Raw genomic sequence first — 10,627 nt, 5'->3', positions numbered from 1 at the left:
ACCATGTGGATTCATGGATTTTTTTTTCACATTCTGTCTCTCACAGTTGAAGTGTACCTCTGGTGCAAATTACTGACCTCTGTCATCATTTTAAATGGGGGAACTTGCACAATCGGTGGCTGACTAAATACTTTTTTGCCCCACTGTATATACTTTCTCTATGACTATTGTTTTCAACCTGTTAACATTTAATATTGTCTTGACAGAGTCAACTGATTCTGCAAGTTTTTGCTTTATTACTTTAGGGCCAACCAGTAGAGATAAAAGAATAGGAAGAATGAAAAGATCTCAAAATATTGAGAATTTCTTCTTGAAGAAGGCTAAAATACAACCAGAAGCAGAGAGCAATGTCAGGGAAAGGTGGACTGAGCAGCAGTCATCATTGTCATTGAGTTCTACAAATGAAGGTATGTGTGAAAATGAATAAGGAAAATGCAAGGAAGGGATGTTTATATTGTCAATTGTTCAACCGATTCATAGGGGACGAATCCTAATATTTGGGAATAAATAATTAACTAAGCAAATATATGTATTGTGGCACATAATTAGAAAGTAAAACAAAATCCTTCTTTAAATAACATGTTTTTTATTTAATGATCCACCTATTCTAAATCACTGATAATATTTGATGAAGCATAGAGTAGGTACTTGAGTAAATGTTTACTTTCAAAACATAAAGATTTTTGCAACTGCTGCTGTTTACAAATGTTTTTGTACTTCTTGTCTTCCTAACATGTAACACACTCTTATTAAAAGTCCAAGAGGTTTATTTTTGCACAATTTATACTGAAAACACTATCAAAAGAATATGGGCTCAAAATGTGGTCATAAATATTTTGTACTTGTAAATCAGCATTTGCATGTGTAAAAAAGATTTGTATGTGTAAAAAGAATTTGTGTGTACGTAAAAAAGATTTGTATTGTATGGTCCTTATCATACATTCCTTATCATACACGTATACTCAGTCTGTTGGCTGAGTTGGGGAAAGGCTCTCAATAGAGTTTTTGAGCTCAGCAAGGAAATCTGCAAACAGTGCTCCCAAATGCGCACTTTGCTGATAAACTGAGCGCACTGAGTTTGCGGCGCTTTGGTGACTTTGAAGCAAAAAAATGAGAATTTCGAGCTGCATTACAAACCATTTACAGTTGATGTGGAAACTGTACCAGTGCAGATTCAGATTGAGCTGCATTCTAATGGGACACTCAAGGGAAAGTAAAGTTAAAGCTTTTTTTTTTTTAAGTTTATTTATTCTGGAATTATATTCCTGTCTGTATTCATATTTATGTTTGCAAAAACATTGTTTTAGTGTTCAATAAATGTTTATCTTGTCTGGCCTGCGACCTAAAGTGTACCTTGAGGTTTGGGCCCCTGTGCAATTGAGTTTGACACCTCTGTATTAAGAGAACACTCTCTGTGTGAAAAGTAATGGCTCTTCCTTTGACAGTCATGAATTAACTTTAATTAACTACACACTGTAGAAACTTGAGTTCAGTATCAGTGGACACACTCAGACTTGAGCAGACCTGCTGAATCAAGAAATCACTTAAAAAGAAGCTGTCTGACAAAGTGAAGCAGGCTAAAAGATCAAACAAAGTATCATCACTGATATCAGTCTAACTCCAACAGTGGAATGGTTTGTAGGTCTTTTCTAGAACCATGCATTTGTTCTGAGCTATCAGATTTATCAGGATTAATTTGCCCTTTTAATAAAAAATAAATAAATAAATATGGATTTTCATTCAGCTTCATCTTATTGATCTCAACTGCCATGCACCGAGACAGTTTCATGTTGGTTTGAAGGTAACTTGCTCCAGCACTTGGCTGTGCTTTGAGTTTTGATTTGATTTGTGATTCTCTTGGTATAATCCATTGGTTGTCATTGAAATCAGCTTTTTAATAATCTTTTTTTTCCAGTTCCCACCATATGCTAAGTTTGTAATTACTAAAAAGTGTTACCTGCCAGTGCTCCAGATGTTAATGTTAACATGATGGAAATGCCTGTTAACATATAGAGATTGAAAATATTTAAAAAACTGAATTATTATTTTGAATTGTTTTCGTGATGTGTGCATTAGATGCCATCTATTGTCATTTTACCTTTTTTTAATAGACAGTTTAAGAAAATTTAACTTACCAGTGAAGCTCAGAATATGACTGCCCCTCATGGTTATGGAAAGTATCGAAGTCAAATTAATTCTGACATTACATATACTAATTAATGGTACACTCCAGCTGGTAGCTAGATTGACTTAGTGGCTCTGTAGCTTTCTACTAAGCTCTCATAATCACACCCTTATTTGTTAAGATTAAAAAAAATGCAAATTTTAGTCACTAAAGTTTGCATGAACAACAAACACACCCAGATTGATATCTGCTGCTTCGTCTGTTCTGCAAAGGTGGCAAGACTGGCTACAGAATTTCAAGGTCAATCCACTAATTTCACACACAACTAGGCCTGCATAATAAATCGAAAATCTATTGTCAGTGCGATATCAGCCTATGCGATGGGCCCATCGCAAAAAAATGGCATAAACTGCGACAATTGGGTACCTCAAAATGTTTACACATGTGCTTTAAAGAATTTACCAATCAAAGAAACCCCTTTACACATTTGACCAGTCAAATAGAGCCCTTCACAGCATTAACCAATCAAACGGATTAGAGGCCCGTCTCCCATGTAGGTGGGGAGCGAACAACGCTGCAGCAAGAGTTGTAATGGCTGAGAGCGAGACGCATGATGAGAACACTACTGACTATGAACTTGTGTCTAAAAAAAATAGTACCTCGCTTATTTGGAGGTACTTTGGATTTGATAAAGACAACTTTCTCCAAACACAGCTACTCTGCAAAATTTGCCAAACACTCGTGGCAACCACCAGAGGAAACACGACTAATCTCCACCATCATCTTCAATACAACCAGAGAGAACTGTTTGAATAGTTCCAGAAAGATAGGGCTAGCCAAACAAAGGTTGCTAATGTTAAGACAAAGAGCACAGCAGTCCAACAGCCGTCTCTGTATCAGAGTTTTTCAAGTGGAACTCCTTATGAGAAAACGTTGAAGTAGTACAAAGAAATAACAGAGGCCATTACACATTTTTTGACTAAAGACATGATGCCTATGAATACAGTTAGCAGAGAGGGCCTCACCAGTCTGATACATAAAGTGGACCGGAGATAACGCATCCCCTCACGAAACTACTTTTCCCATGTCGCCATTCCACAAATGTGCGAAACATGTCGCAAGTCATGTTTGAACTGAGCCAAGCTGAAAACTACGCAAGCACTGCAGACCTATGGTCAAGTCGTACAACGGAACCATATATGAGTTTCACAGTGCACTTCCTCACCGAAGACTTTGAACTGAAAACACGGTGTCTAGCCACTGTGTATTTTCCAGACTCTCACACTAGCGAAAATATAGCCCATGTATTACATGAGGTGCTAGCCAGCTGGGATCTTAATGAAGTCCGACCAGTGTGCATCACCACAGACAACGCTGCCAATGTTGCGAGAGCCACGGAGCTAAACAACTGGGTCAGACTTCAGTGTTTTGGACACAGGCTGCACCTAGCAATCAGTAAGTTTTATTCAAGGCAAAACTTTTTTTAACTATGAAAATGTGCTGTACGTTACTATCAAATTATTTTTATTACCTTCAACTTATGTAATGACAATATTGATAAGGATAATGTTACCTTTTTTTTTAGACAACTTTAGTTATACGTTTCAATTCGTTTTTACAAACAGGTTTTAAACAGGACTGTTTTTTTGTTTCCTCTTCTTTCTCCAGAAAATTCTGTCAAAGATGATGCCCGCAATGCCCGAGCCATTGGACTTTCAAAAATGTTAGTTGGACATTTTTCCCACAGCTGGAAAGCAAAGATGGCTCTGAAAAAAGCATAGCAGAAGCTTAACCTGCCAGAGCACACACTCATCACAGAATGCACAACCAGGTGGGGTTCCAGGCAGAAGATGATCGAGAGAGTCCTGGAGCAGCAGCGGGCCATTTCTGATGTCATCTCAGCAGACAAGAAATCAAGACACTTGATTCCTACTTGGCAGGATCTTGAGGTACTGGAGTCTGTCAACCAGGCATTACACCCCCTGCAAGACTTTACAGATGCCCTGTCTGGTGAGAGTTGCGTTAGTGTTTCATGTGTAAAACCGGTCCTTCATCTGATGAAGACGTCGGTGCTTGCAGAGAAGTAAGAAGACAGTGATTTGACAAAATGAATTAAGAAGAAAATCCTTGACTACCTGATTACTAAATATGAAAATCCAGAAACCCAGGAACTTCTGGACATGGCGTGCTTCATGGATCCCAGATTTAAAGTCAGCTACATCAGCACTGACCGACTCTCAGACATCAAGACCAGAGTGATGTCAGAAATGGAAGCAGTGGCAGAGAAGGTATTCATGCATGCTTATATATAAAACCTTTCAATTCATATTTAGTCCAAAATGTTTACTTTTCCTGTATTCTGCTCTCTGTTCCAGGAGAGAAGCTCCGCTGAACCAGAGGCCCAGACAAATGATCCACCCAATCCTCCCCTGAAGAAGGCAAAAAGGTCACTGGGCAGTTTCTTCAAGGCATCTCCAATCCCTACCTCCTCTTTTATGCATGTTTCATAAGCTGTTGAAGCTGAGCTTAGCAGCCACTTGCTATCAACAGCCATAGACAGTAAGGAAGACCTCTTGGCATGGTGGAAACTCCACCAAATTACATTCCCACAGGTAACCAAGCTTGCAAGGAAGTATCTCTGCATACTTGCAAGTAGCTCACCTTCAGAGAGACTTTTTTAGCACATCAGGAAACATAGTAACATGTCAGCGCACATGTTTAAAACCTTGGAAAGTTAACATGTTGGTTTTTCTTACCAAGAACTTGCCATAAAAAACATCCACTCAGGAAGGATGAATGCAAGATAAAGAAACCATTTTTTTTCCCCAAAAAAGTACAAACATACACTACCTACATTGTTCTTAATTGTTGATAATATTAGTCTTGGCCAGTACTACCACAAAGGTAGACAATTGTTCTTTGGTGTGTTTCCACAGCAAACAAGTTCTTACCTATAGCTTAATCTAGTAAAGTTTCCTCTCCAGTTTTGACTTACATCATAACTACTTGGTGAGTGGTAAAATGATGAACAACTACATTGAGATAATTTGCAGTATAATTTAAGTTATGTTTATTTAAAACTAATTATAGACACCGGAAAGTATATCTTTCAGAATTCAAGCCTCAGAAAATTTTTTATGGGGGCAATGTTTCAATGCTAAAGTGCACTTTGTTGTTACACTGCTAATACAGCAGCTTTCTTTAAATAAAACTGTTGTTAAAACGGAAATTATATATTTGTTTGTTTTTTTGCTATTTATTTTATCGCAAGTCATATTGTTATCACAATATTGATCACAGTAATCGCACATTGCAGGTTTTCCTAATATCGTGCATCCCTACACACAACCATATCCGCTGCTGTTTAAATGCAAACTTTATTACCTTTTAAAAACATCCATTTGTGTTGTTGCATTTCTCAAGTGTAATCTACATTTTAATGTTAAAGCCTCTAACACAACAAGAAATACCCGTTAATAATGTGATATATTGCTGAATATAGCAATGTATTACATTTGCTGTGGAGGGATATTTAACTTAGTAATAAGCACAAATATTTAGTACAAGTAAAATTACTATGAGCAAGAGTTATGAACCAGACAAACATGTTTTTTGTGCAGAAGAGTTTACATAATTATAGGAGTGCAAAAAAGTTCTTCTAAATAAGCTAAACATTCCATTGTTAGTATGTCATTCTCCTTTACTATTTACTTGATGCATTCTTGGTGCTGTAGAAGTATACTCTTTGCACGTCATCCACAGCATCTGAAGGGAAAAGGAGGTAAAGGAATTAGGTAGGCAATGTTTGTACAATACTTGCACACATGCATTTACATGATGTACTGTAAGCCCAGCCAGACCGGCAGATGATGTTGAGGTGCTTTCCACAGAATTGGTCCTGCCAGATGAAGTGTTCTCTACCTTTTACCATACAGAACCCCATAAAGGACAATTAGGATAAGGGGATGAACGTTTTTAAAGTGGTAGGTAATTTCAAGTGCAATGTTTTTACAGCTCTACAAATATCAGCAGACTTTACTGTATGTGCATTTTGTTGCACAGTGTGTCGCTAGTTAATTGTGCAGCTGCTGTATTTCACAGGAAGATTAAAGAATGAAAGCCAACTTCACTCAGAGAGGGAAAACGATCGGAAAGACAGGCCAGGAGAGGGCGATTAGAATTTTTATTTAACGTAAGGTGGTGTTTGATAAACTGGAAACCCAAAGCTATTTTTAAATATTTTGAAACATCCTGCAAAACAAACAAAGGTATAATGACTTTGTCTTATTTAACGTTTGCATGAAAAACCTCACTGTTTAGTGCAGGATAAACAAATCCCTTTTCTGTACTGTGATGGATTTAAAATAAAGAAAGGTGTGTTGGACTGATGTTCATGGTCAGTGGTAGGTTATATTAACAGTAGTAAAGATTAATATGACTTCATACACTGAATTCCACCTTCACACCAGCATTATACGGTCTAGTATAACAATAATATGAACCATATACAGTCAGTGTAGAGGATGGAAATCAACTGAGACAACTGAAAAATCAGTTTTTCCTCTCATTTTACTGATTCAAGGTGAATTCATTCATTACAACTACAACCTAGACTTTTAAAATATTTTATATTCTCATGATTATAATTGTATTACAGTAATATAGCACAAGTTTCAGTTACTTTTGCAAAAAAATAGCTGATAGAAACGTCATCAAGAGCTACTTTTTTAAATTTAAATATATTTAAGAGCCTCTACTTTCTCACTTTTAATTTAGTAAAGAAGTTGATTCAATACTTCAACTTTTACCAATCGTATATTTTAAAACAAGTACCTGTACTTCTACTTAAGTACAGATTGTACTTTTCCAACCTCTGGTCCTGAAGTACTCAGTGTTGTTTTGTCTCCTTTTCATTTTCTCTTTTTTTGGTGTGTGTGTGTGACTCGTTTTACTTTCTGTTCCTTTGTTTCCATTATGAATGTCTGCTCTGCCCCTATTGTCTTCAGCTGTCATTTTTTCCACCTGTGTGTCACTCTTTTCATTATCTCAGATAGCTCTCATTGTATTTATAGAACTGTCTTATCAAGATGTCTTTTACTTGTCATTTATCCTCCATACACATCTTCGAATGAACCTCTTAATTTGTCACTTTAAAACCCATGTTGAACAACAGTCTCACGTCAGGCAAGAAGGACAAGTATAACCAGGTGAATCGCTACTGAGCCTCACCTAACCGTTTGGGTGTGTTAATAGTTGCTAATCAAACACAGCACCTTCAGTTTCCCTGAAACTAGAGGATTTTGCCATACCCAATGCTACATAACACTGAGACTTGATCACTTGCAATTCCGTCCTCTGTTGAACTGTGCAATAATTGTGCCTTATTCACACTGTTAGGCTATATATTTATAATTTCGAGGATTTCACTAATAAGAGAAGGTTAATGTGCTTGCAAAAACAAAAACACTCCTTATATATGTTATTTTGTATTACTGTTTTGATTGTTCAGTTCTGAATTTCCCAATCCTAATCAACAATTCATCACTGCGGTCTTTAGAATAATAAAAAAAGAACTTTATAACTAAATATGGACAGGGAGTGCAGAATTATTAGGCAAATGAGTATTTTGTCCACATCATCCTGTTCATGTATGTTGTCTTACTCCAAGCTGTACACTGAAAAAAAAAGTTCTTTCAATTTACATGATTTTATTGTGTACATCGGTCCCACATAATATGAATAAGTATGACTGACTTAATTTTCCACTTTCCCTCAAGTAATTAAAGCTTGCCAAATCAAAGTATTTTATTTACATCAGATTACTTTAAAAAATCATGTTTGATGTACTAATATTAATCTGTTATCATAATATCAATGTATTGCATAATGTCAATATATTTTAATGTTTAACACCAACTTATTTTTATTTGCAAGTGGTACGCAATGATATTATGTAATGTAAACACATTGCAATTATGTTCCTGCAACACAAATTATGGCTTTAAATCCTACTTAATTTTTTCAATTGAAATATTAACTGATCATTATTGACAAAAAAGGCAAAGACTGTGAGTGCTACTGAACAGTTCACCTTTATTAAACTGTAACAGCAGTGAAAGCAGCAATTCTGCCATGAACAAGTCCAAAAATCACATCCATATAAACTTGTTAACACATTTTTAAAGATAGCCTGCAGAAATAACTAAAAGAAAAAGTTAGTTTGAGAATATATTTGCAAATATTTCACAAAAAACTGACCTTAGCAGCAAATAAAAGAAAGTGCTTATAGATGATCCTGTCATCTCTTACATATAACATTTGTATTAATTACACAATTGAAAATGTAAACTAAATTAAGACTACCTGAAAAAAAGCAACACGCTTTTATGAATAAACAGATTTACACAAATATAACTTGTGTGTTATTTGACAACAGTTTCAGCTTCTGTACAAGTATTTACCTGTACAAGATTTCAACTAAGTTGAGCCTTAAATGACATTGTTACATAACTAATACCAAACACCTACATGAATTTTAATATTCATTTTAAACATGTAAGCAGGACATTAAGGTTGACTTAGAACATATTGCTAAAAATCGTCAGTAAAAATTTCTTACAACATGATACCAAAAGGAAAAATCATCCTGCATTGCAGTCACATGAGGGGAAAGCAATAAAAACATAAGCAGTATAACATTACTGAACACAAAATGAAAAACTGCAAAGAATTGCAGAAGTGCAGTCTTTGACTTCTCAATGAAACAGATGGTTTTTGAAAGCAAGAACTTTAGAGAGTTTAGCTCCATCCAGTTCCATGAAAACCTTCTGGAAAACGTCAAAGTTGTAGCGAAGGTCCGCAGGGTAGGCAAGGTTTAATGCATACATTAAATGCATACATTAAACCTTGGATAATGTAGCAAATGCTACATTATCCAAAGTCTTCGCCACCCTGATGCCTGCAAGGACAACTCTTGTTCATCTGCTGAAGCTTGCTCTTTAAGAAGATAAATTCAAACAGTGGTGTCTTCAACAGTCTCACTGATGGCACGTTCTTCCATGCCCTGTAAAAAAGAAGCCATGTTAGTCATTTCATGCCAAGTAACCCCCTTCTTCCTCTCGCCAGTGAGAAGGAAGCAACCCGGTAGGCGCATCGGCGCCCCCTGCCAGCCGTCATCCTTCACCTGCCCGTCTCCCAAACTCTCTCATATGATTGTCCAGTTGACTGCACATATTAATCAAAGCGCTAAGGGGTTTAGGTAGCTCTTTTGTAGCTAACTCACATTTGAGTTCTTCGTTTAGGCAGTTCAGGAAGGCTCCCCGGAGTGCGTTTTCTGCCCAGCCTGTCTCCTCGGCCAGGATCCAAAAGTCAATGGAGAAATCTGTGACACTCTTACGTCCCTGCTTTAGGGTAAACAAACGATTAGCAGCGCCATCTGCATCTGTTCCTTTATCAAACACACAGCGGAACTTGGTCAGAAAATCTTGGTAGGAGATATTCGGTTGAACATTTAAAACGGCTTGTGCCCATTGCAGCACCCGGCCAGTCATTAATTCCACCATAAGCGTGATCTTCGCACAATCTGAGCTCGTAAGCCTGTGTCTGTTGTCTGAAAATTAATGAACACTGCATCAGAAAGCCTCGACTCTTTGTTATATCTCCATCAAACTTCTCCGGAACCGGTAATGTATGTTCTCGCCTAGGTGGAGGTGGTGGAGGCGAAGGGGGTAGTGGGCAAGCTGCAGCCACACTTACTGATGGAGTGGGTTGTGGATTCTTAGCTGAGGTGCCAGGAGCAGTGAGTAACATACCTTGAATGTTTGCAAGCACCTGTCGCATGCCGTTTGTTCCGTCATGATGTGTTTCATCATGCTCTCATGGTGGTCCAAAACTTTCGCCCTGAACAGAGAGCTCTCGCTGAACTGGGTTTGAGTCCACTGAGTCCATGGCTGGCTGGAGTATTCTGTCACGGTTGTTAAAGAGTGGACTCAGGCGCGGAGCTCAGAAATAATGACAGTGCATTTATTTACAGTGCAGCAAGGTGACAACAGTTCAAATGTGCAACAATGGTGATAGTGCGTCCCTCCTTCCGTGTAAGCCCGTGCGTGGTAGTGAGTGCCCGTCTCTCCTCCAAGTGCTTCCTTAGTGTCCGTAAATCCTCCGTCAATCCCTGGGTGAACACACACACACGACAGCAGAATGAGTACGAAGATCAGACAGCACTTCAATAACGTTAGCGACTCGAAAACACTACCAGGCTTAGTGCAATACTCCAGCGCTGTCTGTCGCTCAGCCACACCATTAAGTAGCCCTGCTGAAGATGGTAGTTGATTGGCAGCAGCTGGTGGATTGACTGCAGGTGTGGCAGCTCCGGGCGACAGCACTTCCGGGTCGGAGGTAGCCTGTTGCTAGGTTACCTCCTAACACATCACAGCGGAGCCGGAGGGGAAGACAGGGCGATAGAAGAGACACATACACACGCACACAGATATACACACACTG

The 10,627-nt window shown here is 38.0% G+C and overlaps 2 long non-coding RNA genes across 2 annotated transcripts in view; both read right to left on the bottom strand.

The window, feature by feature from the left end:
• Window positions 1-9,055: 9,055 nt before the first annotated feature.
• Window positions 9,056-10,627, bottom strand: part of LOC121812483 — a 27,352-nt gene continuing 25,780 nt past the window's right edge. Inside the window, exon 4 of the long non-coding RNA XR_006053085.1 lies at window positions 9,056-9,188. This is a non-coding gene — a long non-coding RNA (uncharacterized LOC121812483). The remainder of the gene's footprint in view (window positions 9,189-10,627) is intronic.
• LOC121812482 lies at window positions 10,127-10,591 on the bottom strand. The gene is made up of 2 exons (XR_006053084.1): window positions 10,380-10,591; window positions 10,127-10,295 (listed from the first exon to the last, which is right to left on the bottom strand). It is a non-coding gene; the product is annotated as an uncharacterized LOC121812482 (long non-coding RNA).

Source organism: Haplochromis burtoni, unplaced genomic scaffold (assembly GCF_018398535.1).
Source record: "Haplochromis burtoni strain Fernald_Lab_line unplaced genomic scaffold, NCSU_Asbu1 Contig_614, whole genome shotgun sequence".
In the NCBI taxonomy this organism is placed as follows: Eukaryota; Metazoa; Chordata; class Actinopteri; order Cichliformes; family Cichlidae; genus Haplochromis; species Haplochromis burtoni.
This window is presented reverse-complemented; position numbering and strand designations above follow the sequence as displayed.